General features: G+C 47.6%; 1 protein-coding gene across 3 annotated transcripts in view; it reads left to right on the plus strand.

The window, feature by feature from the left end:
- The first annotated feature begins 513 nt into the window (after positions 1 to 513).
- Positions 514 to 17,310, plus strand: part of RAMP3 (receptor activity modifying protein 3) — a 79,970-nt gene continuing 63,173 nt past the window's right edge. Inside the window, exons 1-3 of one of the 3 annotated variants that reach the window (XR_012623925.1) lie at positions 514 to 687; positions 5,218 to 5,266; positions 5,812 to 7,689. The gene's annotated coding sequence lies outside the window, so the exon portion shown is untranslated. Of the gene's footprint in view, positions 688 to 5,217; positions 5,267 to 5,811; positions 7,690 to 17,310 lie in introns of those variants that run through there. The other 2 variants (XR_012623924.1, XM_074830224.1) reach the window with 2 other exon arrangements.

Consider the following 17,310-nt stretch of genomic DNA (forward strand, 5'->3'; position numbering starts at 1 on the left):
CCAACAGCGCCACCAACAGGGCCGTTCTGCACTTGCTCTAACACCTAACCCTTAACCTTGCCAGAGCCCAGGAACTGAAGGGAGAGCCATGGCCTAGGGCTCCCACACAGAAGGGGCTAGGCCTGAAAGCTGTTTGCAGATCTCTATCTTCCTTGGCAGTCCCCTCACAGCACCACCAAAGAGGTCCCAGGGTGCACCTTTCCCTACACACATTTACACCCCCGAGGCCCCTCCTCGCAAGCCTTGGGCCCTCCTTCCCCGAGACGACTGTGAGACCATGCAGACTGCGCTTCCCGGTGACTCCGGCACTCAGCCTGCCGCCCACTGCCCGCCCCGACTTCCCCCTCAGCTCCCGCAGAGGTTCCCTTCGGCCCTGCCCCGGGCTCCCCGCCAATCACACAGCCCAGCCCAGCCCTCGCCTCTCCTCTCCACCAATCAAATAGCTCAGCCCGCTCCTCCCCGCCTATCGGTGCCAGCCTCCCTGCCGCCTCCGCCCCGCCCACAGGGGCCGAGCCGGGTGCCTCGCCCCCAGCCCCGGCCGGGGCGCGCCCCGCTGCTCCCGGCAGACCGCGGGGTAGCGGGGCCGAGCCCGCCTCTCGCAGGGTGTGGGAGGGAGCCGCTGCCGCTCGCTTCGGCCCAGCCCGGCCTGCCCTGTCTGAGCGCTGGTAACCGCCGTTCTCTCAGCAGGTGAGTGGGAGGAGGGGGGCCGGGTCTCCGGCAGCGGGCCCCGGGCAGATGTGGTGCAGGTCCTCGGTCGCCGGCTTTCCCGGCGCGGCTCCGGTGGGCTCCGGTGGCCCCAGGGGAACGGGGCGGGGAGCAGCGGCGGGCCGTGTTCCTTTGTGCCCAGCTGATTCACGGCGGGCTGCCGACCCGCCCCCCCCCCCGCGCACCGCCGTCCGCCTTGGGGCTGAGGGAGGGCGAGACTGGCGTCAGGCGGTGGGGCTCGGTTGGTCTGGTTTTAGCCTAATGATGGTTTTCGTCAGGGCGAGGACGAAGTTCTGTGGTAAATGTGCGAGTGTGCCGGGTGGTGTTTCCTAAGCGGGGCTTATCCGTGCTGGAGAAAGGCGTGAAAGCACAGGGAGGGTGGTGGGAGCGGGGCCGCTCCCCGGGGTGGCCGGAGAGGCGGTGTGTCCTTGGCACCCCGCCCGCCTTCCCCCGGCCTGAGGGTTGGGGCGTTACTGCCGCGGGTCAGGGAGCAGAGCCGGGGAGGGATGGGGGGCAGGGGGAGCGGGGGTACGGGGTTGCACGGGGAGATTGGTTCATACGCTGTGTAAACGAAGGTGGCATTGGTGACCCGCAGCTTCGCGGGTTAGTGGAGCTGCTTTGACCCATCACCAGGGTGAGTTTCAGCTCTGTAGAAGTGAGCACGTGGCTTGGTATCAGTGGTGGGTTTTCAGCTGTGCCTCAACTAAATAATTCATTGTGTCTGTGTGTGTGACAGAGGGAGAGACTAGTCCATATGCTCATGTGATTGCAGGTGGTGAAACCTACAAAACCCACAGCCACTGCAAACTGCTTTTGAGAGATAATGTTTTCTGCCAGTGTGTATTTTGTTCATGGCATGTCAGGTGCCTTTCTGTGTCCCTCAGGGATTTCCAGGTGTGCTTCTGGGTGCAACATGGGCCTCTTGAGTGCCTTTCTGTCCTCTCTGGGGGCTCCAAGTACTTAGGACTCATGCATCCCTGGGCCTCCTACCGCCTCATTGTACAACCCATGGGCCTCTGATAGGAAATGCCGTTTTGCACAAGGGATAGTGGAGAGCAGGAAAAGGTAAAATGAGTTGCAGGGTGGCCCTGCACACAGCGGTGGGAGCCAGTCACACAGTGTTTATACCAGCTGACACCCCCACTGCCCCCCCCCCCCCCCCCCCCCCCAGGGTTTTGGGAATCTGAGAAGGAATTACCCCAGTGTCTCACCCCTGAGAACATTAAGCAATGGTCAGAGAAGCAAGAAGTAGGATGAGGCAGAGGGCAATGAGATCGAAGTAGTATCTGGTTATTTTTAACTTGCCTCCAGCAACAGGGGGAGACCCTAGAAGGTGGATGAAAGAGAACAGGGGAATTATAAGCACGACTGGAAAATCCGAAGACCCAGTTGCGCTTGGATAGATTGGAAGCCCAGATACAGGGAGAGACCTCAGAAAGTGAGCTAAAGAAGAACAAGGGAAATGTGAGCACAACTGGAAAATCTGGACACCTGGATGCCCTAGAAAATGACTGAAAGAAAACAAGGCAATTGCAAGCAAAACCAGGATGTTTGAAGAACCGGTTGAGCTTGGGTAAACTTGGAAGCCCAAGTACAGGAGGACATGCTGGAGAGCCAAGTATGCACAGTTGGGAAGTTAGGGCGTAGTATCTGTACTGGGCAATGAAGTCATAGCGGTTGTGTACTTACTTAGCCCGGTGAATATTAGGATGTAGTCAGCTGGGATTTCTCTACCAAGCAATGGACCAAAGGGTATGAGGACAAAAATGGTAGAGCGATCCATGCACCACACCCTTTGGTTGTTAAGCAAGCAAAAGGACCTCCTGGTGTGTGGCTGCACGCAGTATCAGTGTAAAATGTGGTAGACTTGTATTGGCAGTTCAAACTGCAGGAAGCTGACACTGGCAGCAGCCGCAGTTGTTCCCTCACGCTGAGAGGAGTGCGAGGCTTAGGAGGTTTCTGGGCCCCAAGCACCCTTGGGCTGTGTGTGTGGAGGGACCAGCTAGCAGGCAACAGGTCTTGCAAGAGGGGCAGGTGAGAGTTTGAGGGTGCTGGTGGTCCCCACTGTAAAAGGAACAAGCTTTAGAAAACTCTTTTCTCTTAGGCTATTATTAATAGCAGGAATAATTAATAATAATTAATAATTAAAATTTAATTAATAGAGCACAGGTGCTCTAGGAACAATATTGACAGTTCAATGTACTATGCACAGGTGATCTAGGAACAATACTGACAGTTTAAGCAACTTAGAAAAGCTAGGTAATGAAAAGCTAGACATAGATTAAGTATATGTTAAATAGAACATTTTGAGTCTTTTCTCAGAAGTCTAAAAGTGAATTATGATGAAGATTGTTCAGAAGATAAGTAACTATGATGACCAAAGACTGCATCAGTGAACAGTGGTGTCCGAAGAGGAATTAGAACAGTACAATAAGAACCAGCCGAAACTGTGGAATACAATGGGCTTTTGAAATTGATGATGAATTAAGAGCTGAAAGTTCCTGGAAAATCACCAAAGACTCTTTGTATTGTATGTTATATCATATATATAGAGGGTGCTTTTTGTTAGCTGTGGCCACTCACTGAGGTGATGGCCGAACTCTGAGTTGTTAATAAAGCAAGTCTAGAGATACCCACAGTCTGGTGAAATCCTTTAACACCACGGCCAGTTCAAACCGTGGAAAGCTAAATGTAACTGGCCCCTAGGAAGCGCCAGTAGGCAGGAGTGCCATGAGGAGGGCATGGCATCATCAATTTGCGTGGAAGGGTGTGCAAGAAGGGTGGCCCGCTCTGCCAGTTGCTGAGCTGCTGTCTGCTCTGCTCACCTGCAAGCTTGGGCTGCAGCCCTGATGGTCACTCTGGCTAGCTGGTGGCTGTGCAAGCCAACCTGGAAGCTTGAGGTCTCCAAGGAATTAGAATTAGAAGGATGGCATCTTTCAAAAGAACTACCATTTTGTAAGCGGGCCATTTTTTGTGAGGACTGCAAGGAGACTGTGACCTGCTGAAAGAAAATGGTCTCAGTCTGCCACAACTGCAAGGCTGAGGCTGAAACCCAAACAGAAGCACTGCAAGCTATGTATGCTGATGTTTCAAGCCAGACAGACCTCCTAAGACTGATATAGCTGTCCAGGCCCTAGGCTGCATGGAGCTCCAGCACCTGAAAGTCCCCCTAGCACCTGAAGGCAACGGTGGAGGACATAGCTGCCACTGTGTCCAGCTAGAAGAACTCTTCAAAAAAGTAGCTATGTTTTACAAGAGGAGCTCAGAAGGCAGCACAGTATCCAAGAATGTGAGTGGGAGATTGATACGTGATATTGTGCACTGTCCCAGTCTGAGGGACAGCCCTGTCTTAAGGCTGCACAAGGGGAAGGTTAGGCTGAATTCAACCTTGAGCTGACTGGCACAAGTAACTGACGAGATGAAGGAGAAGGGACCCTTGTCTCTGCTCGGGGCAGAAAGAAGAATCTTCCCACTTCCCCTTTAAAGTGCCCCTACATAACAGATACAACACTCTGGGGTTAGAGAATGAAGAGCATGTGAGTAACGACAGGATCCAGAAGTCTACCCTGCAAAGTTGATCCACCTACCCATATTAGAACTAGTGCCACCAGAAAAGCATGTAAAGTATTAGTAATTGGAGGTTCCTTACTGAGAGGCACCAAAGCACCCATTTGTTGTCCAGACAAGTTCTACAGGGAAGTTTTCTGCCTTCCAGGAGCTCTCATTTGTAATATCACTGAGAGGCTACTGAGCCTGGTGGCCCCTACAGATCATCATCCACTCCTACTATTCCACACAGAGTCTAATGATACTGCAACAAGGCAACTTAGAACCATCAAAAGAAACTGTATGTTCCTCAAAGCAATATTAAAAGGATCTGGAGCATAGGTGGTGTTCTTTAGCCTCACAGTCAGAGGAAGGGGTTTAGGAAGTAGGAGACAAATTGAACAGGAGATGAATGCCTGGCTGTGTGGCTGGTGCCGTGCTCAGGGTTTTGGCTTCTGTGATTATGGATCTATCTTTAACAAGACAGGTTTGTTGGGAGCTGATGGGGTTCACCTAACCAAGTGGGGCAAGGAAGGTCTTCGCCAACAAGCTGGCCAGACTTACATGGAGAGCTTTAAAATAGATTTAGTGGGGAAAGGGGGTGGAATTTTGAGCAACAGAGAAGTGACAGGGGCTGATGATGTATCAGGACCACAGGGCAACACCTTTGAAATGCCTCATAGGAATTAGGACATGTTCCTCTCAAAAGGTGATAAGGTCAATAGCCCAGCTGATACACGCAGCATAAGTAACAAACTAGGTATAGGCATAAGTATATGTATAGGTATGTGTGTGCTTGTGTGTGTGTATTACTTTTTCCTGGTTGTTTCTAAGAGGTGATCGTGCTTGTTTTGTACAAGTGGGCAGAGGCAGTAGCATTTTCGGCTGTTGTTTTCAACGTGAATAACGGTGTATTGCCTCAAAGGACAGTCTGATCAGACAGACACAAACGTTTCCTCATTTCAGATAGGAACCCAGCTGGGGCTGTCTTCTGCAGTCTACAGCAACATCTCTGGTAAGAAACTTGGTGGCTTTCCCTTTGACCCTGATAGACCACCCTAGAAATAAGCCTTACGGGAGAGAGTCCAACAGTCCTGCATTTCAAGGATGTGAACAACCTTGCTGGGGTGATTTGTTGTCAAGCTCTCAATCTCTACCCTCTGTACAGTACCGTCTCCTTGAGTGGTATTGAGCTGAGGTTTTTTTAAACTGATCTGCACAACTGAGCCAGTTACTTGTTTTTCCTCAGTGTTGCAGGGAAAACCTGCTCAGTCCACAAGGCTTAAGGCAAATTGGAATCCAAACACTATATTGATCTATCAACAACATGAAATGAAGCAGCAGTCAGTGAAGTGTTGCGTTCAAGATCAATAGTAGTAATGCAACAGATAAACCCCTAGACACTTACTAATATTAATAAACACCAGCAAATTTCTAAACACCCTCTGTAACAAACTCAGATTTCTGAAGTACTACAATCCTTTACATAGGAAGGGCGTATTGTGCAAAGCCCTGATGAGAACTGACCTGTACCACTAAGAGACCTTTCTCATTCCTCAGGTTCAAGAAAGGTAAATTCCATCTGGGATGAAGGCAGAAAAAGACTGAGCAGTTCATCAGGGGCATGGAGGGCTACAGAAGATGATGACTAGATGCCGGGGTCCTTACTTCTCCATGCGGGAACAGGAACGACACAACACCAATATGATGATCAGATCGTCCGTTTATTTCCCAATCCTGATTACATTTATATTCTACTAAGTTCCGTACACGCGCTCATCTATCTTCTAATAGGCTACAGGTTATCTGCACGCACTGTTCATGCGCCTCTACAAGCATTTTCATTGGTTAATTGCAATTAGTACGTAAAGCCCAAAACTTGCCAAAAACTCCCTTATCTCATACCCTGTTTTGCTCAGACTTGTGTGCTTTTGCTGACCACAGATGTTTCTCACTTATCTGCTATCTTGTGTGTTTTTGCCAGCCTTATTTTGCTGGCCTTGTCTTCGTCCTTGCATTCTTCTGCCTGCACTAACTTCCCTCCAGCACGGCCCAGACTCCTACATCTCCCCCCCGCTCCTGCTTTTCCCCCTTTTTTTTTTTTATTTGCTCAGCCAAACTTTGCAGCATCTGCTGCAAACATTGGAACAAGCAAGGAAGAATCAACATCAAAAGCAGCAATACTATCAATACCATCAATGCTCCTTTGACCAATGTTTGTAACCAACCTCTCAGTCCGAGACCAACGAGCCAATCTGAAAAAGGACCATGTCCCTCTGTAATATGCTTCATGTTATCTTGCATATTCGCTAATCATTGGTGTATGCTCTGCGAATGGTCAGACAAACTAAAGCAACACATTCCTTCAAAATCTTCACATCTATGCCCATGTGCCAATGATAAAAATCTACAGCAGCACAATTTTGCAAAGTAGCATGCCTAACACTATCAACATCAGTAAGCAGTGCACTCAGCATTTGCGAAGTTAGATTAAATGGCTTTTCACTCCAACATGCTAATCTACATATATATTTTTGCATTTATGGCAGCCATTCCTTGTGGAAAGAAGAAAGAAGTAGCTATAACAGTGGCTAATGAAGGTAGCTGTACGTTGTTGTTGCAGGTGTCGTCAAAGGTTCGAACAGATCTGCGTGATCTTGACTCATGTCTCCTACTGGCATTCAATAACTCTCTCATGTGCGGAGTAAACAATGTTAGCCGCCCAAGGTAGCATGGACCACCAACAGGTCGTACAGGAATACCAGGCCATGCTCTATCTCCACAAATCAGAAACACTCTGGGTGGAAGTTTAAAACCTCCTTTGGTGTTTACGGTAAACCCTCCTGTTTTCAAATCATTCCAAGGAGAATGCCCTGTTACATTTTGACAACCTATAAACAAGCCTTGTAGTCCACTCCGTGCCAACCAAACATACCATGGGCCATCGAACTAAACCACTCCTGTGCCATTCACTGGCTGGAGTTGAGGATCTGTATCATTACAGTCCTGCATATTAGTTGCAGCAACATCAACATACTTGACAGGCACAATGCTAGCTAGCAAGTCCAGCTCCTGCAAAGGTAAATGAGCTGATTGATTTAAATTTTCGATGACTTTCTTCTGCCAGGCTGCACTATGCATAGTGGGCCAAACATAGATGCCATTTGGACTTAAACAAGTTTCACTTTTGCTACTAGTCAGGTCCACCGTCTGTTGTTTCCAGTACCCGTCAAAGTCAGTTTCATTTTCCTGCAATGGAATGCCAATCAAACAGGTTTGAAAAGGATTATCCACCTGTTACAAACTCAAACAAAAATCTGACATCCCAGCTGTATTTGTCCACGTTACCCAAATATTTGTTCTGGGTGTAATGTTGAAAATCCCTTCACTACCTGCTATAAAACAAATCAAAATAAACATCGCCCATGTTTGACACATTGCCATCGTTTTACCTCTCTTTTCCAGTTATCCTTGTGCACCTGCCAACTTCGAGGAATGTTTATTCCAACACTACAGCTCCTATCTACTACCTTATTATTTTGCCTAATACATTGCAAAGCTAAGCGTTTACAAAGCTCAAAACTAATTTCTGCTAAAACTCTTTGCCCAAGATCTTCAATTAGGCTTAAAGCCCTAGAAAACTGCTGTTGTTCTCTAAAAACTCTAATCTGTCCTTCTGTACCTACAGCTAATCGCTGATATACTGACCTACCTATAAAATCAGACAACCAATCTTCTTCGGTGTAAAAGATAATCCAGTCAGCACACAAGTGACATTTATACACACTTTCCCGATCATGCGCACGCATGACTCTCCAAGTTCCCCTGTCACACCATGCATAATGTATAAAAACCCAAGGTCGACAGTTTAGACCATGTTCCGTACAAGCTGTGTCATGTTCTTCAAGCTGTTTTATGGTGAGCGGCTGTGTTCGAATAGCCACATAAAATGACTGCAGATTCGGTAAAAGACAAAGAACTTCACTGTTTGCTGGATGTAGTGCCGTTAACAATGGCGTCAGGACCAAGTTCAATCGATGTTGGTGTTCTGAAGTGCCTCGGGACACAGGGTTGGTGTCGTCATTCTTTGCGATCCATGGTTTCACCCACTTTGTGGGGACCCACTTGGGTGAATCACCACCTGTAGAAACACAAGCATAACCCCTTCCCCAGGTTAACAACTGCATAGGTCCCTCCCATTGCCCAGATTGAGGGGAATACAATTGCACTTGAATTTTTTGAAAAGAATAATCATGCTTGTCTGTTTGCATATGTATTCGTGCAGGCGGTTCATCTTGCCCTCCACGTATATTAAGCCAATTTAAAACAAATAATGTTTTTGCCAATATCTCATGAGGAGAACCCCCTGTCTCCCCCTGTTTTTTCAAAATAATAAGGTGATTTTTCAATATACGATGGGCGTGCTCAACGATTGCTTGCCCAGTAGAGTTGTGTAGTACTTCGTGGAGAAGCTGAATTCCCAAGTGTTGTAAAAAGGCAGTGGTGGAGGCTGCCCGATATGTGGGACCATTATCAGTTTTAATTTTCTTTGGACACCCCATAACTGCAATCGCTTGCGTCCAGTGTTGACGAGCTGCTACTGCCGAGGCAGAAGCATGAGCAGAGGCCCATATAAATGAGGAACAGGTATCCACTGACACATGTAAGTAGCGAAGACGCCCAAAAGGCGGAAATACAGTGATATCAGTTTGCCAAACTTCCCGTGGCTGTAAGCCACGAGGATTCGCACCAGTAGCGGTGTGAGGGTGGCACAGTCTGGACAAGCAGCCACTATCGCCCATGCTTGGGTCTTAGGGATGTTAAATTGCTTGCATAATGCAGTTGCAGACTGGTGAAAAAAGGCACGAGATTTATAGGCTTCTTGAACAATGTTATCCGTGTCTGCTAAAGCGGCAACCAACTGATCAGCTCGAGCGTTGACTTCTACAAGACCTCCAGGGAGCCTAGTATGGCTCTTTATATGCATGATAAAAACCCGATGCATACGATGATTATCAGTATTTCGTAAGTCGACAAAAGCCTGAAAAAGGGTGGGATTGTTTACATGTCCTAACAAGGCCCTTTCGATTCCTTGTACTACACCTGCCACATACAAAGAATCAGTCACAATGTTTAAATCTTGAATGTTCCAGCGGTTAAGCACAGCAATCACTGCTTTAAGTTCCAAAATCTGTACAGATGTATTGCAAACAAAGCGTTCTGATTGCCATATTCCATTCTCCTTCCAAACAAATCCTGCCGTTTTGGTCTTGCTGCTGGCATCTGTAAATACTGTTAAAGCCTGTAAAGGTTGTCAACTAATGACAGGGACAGCATTCATTGTTAAAGCAGTTTTAAATAGTGGGTGCTTTGGATAATGGTTGTCAATTTGATAGGATTTGTTCATCACAGCCAGTGAGAAGGATATAGATGATTCACACATAGCCTGAATTAGGTCCAGTGTATACGGCACAACTACTCAATCCGGTTCCTTTCCAGCAATAGATACTGCTTGCTGAACACCTTTTCGAATAATACTTGCTATCGCATCCACATGTGATGTTATTGTTTTATGTCCTCTGGCCGATAAAAATAACCATTCAATAATTCTGAGGGGATTAGACTGTTGTTCACACCATTGTCCTAAAAAAGCTGATACTTCTGATTCTGTATTATATACAAACAATTGTCATGCTTGAACAGGGTCAATACGAGCTGCAGAATTAACACTCAATTTCAGGGAAATATTATCCAGGGCGTGTTTAGCTGACACTGTTAGAGACCTAGGTTCTTGAGGATTACAGTTTCCTTGCAACAATTTAAATAAAGGCTGTAAATCTGTGTTAGTAATGCCACAAATACTGCAGATCCACTGAATATCTCCCACCAATTTCTGTAGATCATTTAATGTTTCCACTTTCTGTACCATTGATAGCTTCTGTGGCCTAACAGTAGATTCAGTTAAAGTCATCCCTAGGTATTTCCATGGCTCAGTCTGTTGTACCTTTTCAGGGGCCACAATGAGTCCCATTATATTTAGAGCTTCTATCAGTTCTTGAATCAGTTCTTCAGAGATGGGTGTTTTTTGGCAAAGCAACAAACCATCCATATAGTGATACAAAATACAGTCGATATGATGTTCTCGAAAGGGTCATAGAGCTAAATCCACATACCATTGACATACTGTGGGAGAATTTTTCATGCCCTGTGGTAACACTACCCAATGATATCTCTCAGAAGGTTTTGCTCTATTTGTAGAAGGGACAGAGAAGGCAAATTTTTCATAATCCTCCAGATGTAAAGGTATTGTAAAAAAACAATCTTTCAAATCAATAACCACAATGTCCCAGCCCTGAGGGAGCATGGATGGATTGGGTAATCCTGGCTGAAGTGCTCCCATGTCCTGCAGAACTGCATTAACTGCTCGCAGATCTTGTAACAGTCTCCATTTTCCAGACTTCCTTTCGATGGTAAACACAGGTGTATTCCACGGACTGGTAGAAGGGACAAGGTGTCCAGCATTCAATTGTTCTTGCATGAGATCCCTTAAATGAGCGAGCTTCTCAGTTGGTAGCGGCCATTGCTCCACCCATACAGGAGTATCAGTTAACCAGCTCAGTTTTAAAACAGGATGGGGGTCGCTCGCTACAATGGCTGCCCCTAAAAAGGCGTTTGTAATACACATCCCCACTGAGACAAGACATCTCGCCCTAATAACCAGAGTGTCGTATGCAGTACATATGGTTTCACTTGTGCTCTGAGACCTTCTTTGTCATCTATAATGGTAACAAAATGTGTACTTTGCTGTGTAGGGGATGCTCCTCCAATTCCTACAAGCATGTTGGATGCCATAATCAAAGGCCAAGAAGATGGCCATGCAGCATATGGTATAATGGTGACATCAGCTCCAGTGTCAAGCATGACTTGTTCAGAGCGGATCTTAACTCCATCATTCCCAAGTATTGTGACTATTCTCATAGGCTTATTGTTGGTGATCAATTGTGAAAAGGCAACAGTCACTGGTCCAGTAGACCCAAATCCTTGATCGCCTCTTTCGCGATCTTGACTCTTAATGTGCTTGAAACGGAATTAATTGAGCAATACAGTCACCTTTATGCAATGTGGCTGGAGGGTTTAGAATTCTCACCATTATCCCAATTTGTCCAGTATAATCAGAATCAATTAATCCAGGAATAATCATAATTCCTTGCTTCGATGCCAAGGATCGTCCTATCAATAATGCACTAAGTCCATGTCCTAACGGTCCTGTAACTGCAGAAGGAACTACATGCACTGAATCATCTACTATTGTGATGTCGACTCCCACGGCCAAATTGAGGCCTGCACTTCCTTGGGTGGCTGCTGAAAGCTCGTCAAGGCAGCTGCCACTTGGGGGAATTCCTCTTGGCACTCCCCGGAAAGGCACTCTGCGAGGAGTTTCCCGGCAAGGGGCTCCTGTTTTTCTTGAATTTTGATCGACACTCGCTGGCCTTATGCCCAAATTTATCACATTGGTTACAGGTACCGGCAAATGGCGCTGTTATGGTAGCTTTCTTTGCCTGAGGAGATTGTCGCTTAAAATGATCAGGTTTACCACATGAAAAACTTCCTTCCTTTTTCCTAGCATTTTTAAGTCCAGGATCTCCTTTTCCCTGACTTGTAACAGATCTTAAAGCTGCAGCAAGAGCTCTTGCGTGGATAGTAGCCTTTTCTTGCTCCTCCAATAATGGTGGCATTCGTGAACATGCCTCAACCATCTGTGTCAAGCTAGCACCTCGTGGGAGACTGGCAATCACTTGTTGGCATCTTTGATTTGCATTTTGATATGCCAGATCTTTCCCCACCGCTGTTTTAGCATCAGGTGTAAGATTAGGTGCAGTATCCAGTGCCTCTTTCAATCAATCAATAAATTGCATATATGGCTCATCTGGCTTTTGCTTCACTTGATGATAAGGCAGCCTCGGTTTTCCAATTTGAGGCAGCTCTTGAAGCGCCTCTGAGGCCAGTGCCTGAGAGTGTTGTGTTATACGAGGGTGCAAGGCTGCCTGTGCTGCTCCATTACAATATTGTCCTGTCCCCATAAGTTGATCAAGTGTAGCAAATCTTAAAGGATCATGTCCATTCAACTGATGGAGGTTGTTTACCATTGCAGTCTCACATTTTTCCTGCCATCTATCTTTAAACATCATAAAAGCAGTAGGGGGAAGAATAATCTCCAAGAGTGCTCTGATATCAGTCGGCACTAAATCTTGATTGTGAAAAAAAGATTGTATCACGGTCATAACTTGTTTATTATCATACCCAATGTCCATGACTGTTCTTTGTAACTGACTCACAGTCTTCCAGTCAACTGGATGCCACACCCGCTGGTTCCCTTGCACGACAACTGGCATTGCAATGACACTAGGTGGCAGCATCTGCCCTTCTATAACTGCATGTTCAATCACCCCTTCCATCTCTGCCCCACAGTGTAATTAGGGTCCTGTGGGGGTGGGGGTGGATCAGGCACGGGAGGACTGGATGCCGAAGAAGCGGCATTGTTTTCATGTCCTTTTCTTTCATCTTTACCCTGCAGCCATCCAGCAACCCATTTTAATGGAGTCGTTGAACTAACTTCTCCTCCCTTCTCTCTAACTCTTCATATTTTGTGTATGCTCTCTATTCCTTTGATGTAAGCCCATTTCTAAATTTACTTCTCAGATAATTATCCGCCTCTTCTGGAGTCATCTCTCCGTCCTCTAACAACTGCATTACCCAAACTCTGGCTCTTTTTTCCTTCTCTCTCAATTTCTCCTCAGTAATCTGACTCTCTTGTGGGGGTCTCTCAGAATTATTTTGCCCACCAGGCGCCCACAGATGCTCTCTTCAACTGCTTTCAAACCATCCCTTATGGCTTGATGAGCCTTTTTATACACCTCAGGAATAGCCTGTTTGGCTGACCCACGATCTAGCCGTTGCATTTCATCCAAAAGGTCAGATATTGCTTTCTCTTGTTCTTTTAACAGACTAGCAAGCTGTTCAGAATGAGGTTTAGGATAGACTGCTCGAGATGACTCATCATCCACATCCATAGGGAGCGGCACTTTAACTGGGTCTATGGAATTCGACAAAGTATCAGGAGGAGATGAACCAGGCAAAGGTGGGGCAGAGGGCATTGTTGGCGGCACCCAGGGTTCGATCTCAATCCTAGGACCTGCCCAAAATTCCCTTTCTGACACGGGACACACAGCTTTAGAGGACACAGGCACACCATCAAATAACAAGTTCTCTTCCTCCTTCTCTTTCTTCTCCTTGTCACTCTCCTTCCACTCAGCGGCAGCAATCGCGCGAGCAGCAGCAGCAGTGACACAAGCCCGACCTTTCATTGCTTCCACTATCAATCGAACACTTCAATAAGTTGGTGCTAATTTTCTCGCTTCCTTGTTCCCTGCTTGAATCGATTCCCACAAATCAGTCCCAATAGATTTCCAAACTTCTTCATCATACAACTGATCAGTATTAGTGATTAATGTCCTACGTCTACACCAGAGAAGCAGCGTGGCTAAATCCCCTTCCTTGAGATCCACCTCTGTCTCCTCTGCGAGCTGCATCAAAATTCAAACTGCAGCCTTTTCTGTCACTGATGCAGCGAGCCCCATGCTGTCGGTATCTATGCCCCTACTTTCCCGGCTTAGCGCAGATCCGCTCCTGCCTCTCTTGGGCAGCCCAGCTTACCTCCAGTAACGCCGGCCGACAGCCCCCGCCTTCCTCTGGCTTCTGTTCAGATGATTCTATCAGAATCAGCGACGATTCTATCACATCGTAAATCACATCGATAGTAAATCACATCGGCTCCAAACGGAAAGTTCACCTGATCACGTCGGTAGCAGATCACGTCAGGGTCACCAAAATGCCAGGGTCCTTACTTCTCCATGTGGGAACAGGAACGACACAACACCAATATGATGATCAGATCGTCCGTTTATTTCCCAATCCTGATTACATTTATATTCTACTAAGTTCCGTACACGCGCTCATCTATCTTCTAATAGGCTACAGGTTATCTACACGCGCTGTTCATGCGCCTCTACAAGCATTTGCATTGGTTAATTGCAATTAGTACGTAAAGCCCAAAACTTGCCAAAACTCCCTTATCTCATACCCTGTTTTGCTCAGACTTGTGTACTTTTGCTGACCACAGATGTTTCTCACTTATCTGCTATCTTCTGTGTTTTTGCCAGCCTTATTTTGCTGGCCTTGTCTTCGTCCTTGCATTCTTCTGCCTGCACTAACTTCCCTCCAGCGTGGCCCAGACTCCTACAACTACAAGGAGCAAGACAAAGGCTGAGAGGGCTGCTGTCACTTTCAAGAAGGATATCAAGGGTGAAGGCCAAAGGAAGAAAAGAGCTACTGAGTGCAAGGAAAAAGATGGTCAAGGACACAAAACAATTCGGGACTTCTTTCCAAGAGGATGACCTCACCTACTACACCAGGGTAGTAGCAAATGCTAAGGAGCGGTGAGGAAATCCTGCATGCTCTCTACATCTCTGCAGAGTTCATGCAGAGGGAACCAAAAGCCTGTATTTCACCTCTGGCTTCCTCACAACCACACGAAGGTGTAGTGTATAAATGCCCTTCTTTACATAGCCTGGATGTCCAGGTTACTTCACAGGGACGCGCAGCAGCTGTGCCCAGTGCACGGCCACCCAAGGGAAGGAAAGCCCCTGGGCCCCCTGGACACAGAGACTGCCTCTAGGCCAGCACCCCACAGGCCTTCCTCCGAAGGGTGCTGGGCCAAGGGGCAGCAGGCGGGGCTGTGCATGGGGGGCCCCGTCACCCCCATGTCACAGTGCCACAGCGACACCACCCAGCAGTCACAGTGCCCTGGGGAAGTATAAAAGGCCGCATCCTCCCTGTCCTGCTGCCAGAGCTGGCCTGGGGGCAGCCTGTAAACATCCGAGAGGAAGTCCTTGGAGAGCTGGTGGAATTACTTGGAGAGGGCTGAGGGCGGAAGGCAGGAGGCTGGACAAGGGTGCCGGAGAGAAGAAGCAGGAAGATCTGGAGGTGCCTGAGGCTGTCAAGTCTTTTCATCTGGACAGCAGTGGCAAGACCAAGGGAATGCCTTCCTGAGGAGCACTGCAGACCTCACCGTCCTCGCCCTCCATGGAGCCAGGGGCAGCAGCTGTAAGAAATGGGATGCAGAGATGTTGCCGGGGGTCCCAGTAGTTTGGAGCACCCAGTGGTGCCCTGCCAGGCACAGGAAGGATTCTTGCCCCCAAGGTCGGTCAGGCCGGGGCCTTTTGCCACTCTTGGAAGCTCCTGAGGTGGCTCCAGGTTGAGGGAGAATAGGGCTTGGGCATCTCCTGGGATGCGTGACCAGCCTGTGGGAGGAGGAGGCAGGTCTTGCTCACATGCTCAGGGAGTAGCCGATTGCCATCGCTGGGGTCAGGAAGGAATTTTCCCCCGGGGCAGATTGGCACTGGTCCCTGGGGGTTTTTCGCCTTCCTCTGCAGCATTGAGCATGACCACTTGTCAGGGCTCCTCTGGTCCATTTTGGCTGCATTACTGCCTGCTGCTCATGCACCACAAAGATGGCCTCTCATGCCTTGCAGCTGCGGGGAGGAAGGCTTTTTTTCCCCCAGGGTGGGCTAGCAAGTGTCCCCGGGGGTTTTTTGCCTTCCTTTGCAGCACTGAGCACGGCCCCTTGTCAGGGTCCCTTTGGGCCATTTTGGCCAGGTGCCTGCTGCTCCTGCTCCACGAAGGTGGCCCTTGTGCCCCACATCTGGGGGGAGGAAGCTTTCTAGATTCCCAGGGCGGGCCTCAAGTGTGGCCCTCAGGGGTTGCTGCTTGTCCTCTGTAGCATTGAGCACAGCCCCTTGTCAGGGCTCCTCTGGGCCTTTTTGGCTCGGTTCTTGCTTGCGGCTCTTGCACCTCCAAGGTGCCACTCATGCCCTGGCTCTCTTGGGCTCTCTTGCCCATCATCAGTTTGTATCAGGAGTGAGCTCTGCGTTTCCCTTGGCTCCATTTCCCCAGGGGTTCTTGCCTGTGCAAAACAGCCTGTGCTTGGAAGGGCTCCAGGCTTGCTGTACCATCTAGAGCTGCCGCTTTCCAGCTCTCCCTGCGTGCAATACAAGAGCAGGGTGGGCATGAGAGCCCTTTTCATGCATCACTGGCCAAGAAGCACAGTGGCAGAGAATGTTTTGGAAGGCAAAAAGTGTGTTTGGCTTTGATCTGTGTCATACTCTGGAAAATACCCCACAGTACCACACCTCCTCTTCTATTTTGTGTGAAGAATGATGCTCATTCTTCAAGTTCTCACTCCTCAGGAAATGGGGATGGCTTGGCCTGTATTTCTGCTGCTGCTTTCCGTGGCTCTGTGGATTTCCTTTGCCAGACTTCAAGGGATGTTTTTTCAAGCTAAACTAAAGAATTGCATCTGCCTGCTTGTGGCTACATGTGTGCATTGTGGTAGTGCTTGTGAGCATCAGCTCTGAAACAGATTCAGAAAAATAACATAAAATAAAATCCCATTTCTTAATTAATTTGTGTCCATGAAAGTGTCTTTAGAGCTGTTTTTTACAGTGGTTTGATATTTTGTGATGATATATATAGAGGCAGCTGTTCACAGACAGAACATTTCTATTGAAGCATATTGATGTGGCCCCATCACAGCATGACTGCATGAAGTTGTTTTCGTATTTATGTCCAGTTCATCTGACTGAGCTTTTAAAGGTGTATGCAGTGGCTACAGTGAGGCTTGGCCACTTCCTCTATGGGGATGTCATGCTCTAGGCTAATTCGATTAGGTTCATGATGCCTGATTCCTGCATATCAGCACAGAACAAGCTCAAAGCCTAGCTGCTTAATGTGGGCAAAAAGAAAATAACTTTGAGTATTTTCTGACATTATTTTTGGTCTAAATATTTTCAGTGCTACATTGTTTTGAATAACAAAATACTAAGCTTTTTTAAAAAAACTGTTTGCACAGTAGAGGGAGCTGAAAGTTTAAAAACATATTCAGTGTATTATTGTCTGTAAAGATAAGAAATGTGGGTGGAATAATGCATGAGGTTTTAGCAT

The sequence above is a fragment of the Strix aluco genome, chromosome 1 (genome assembly GCF_031877795.1).
Source record: "Strix aluco isolate bStrAlu1 chromosome 1, bStrAlu1.hap1, whole genome shotgun sequence".
Lineage (NCBI taxonomy): Eukaryota > Metazoa > Chordata > Aves > Strigiformes > Strigidae > Strix > Strix aluco.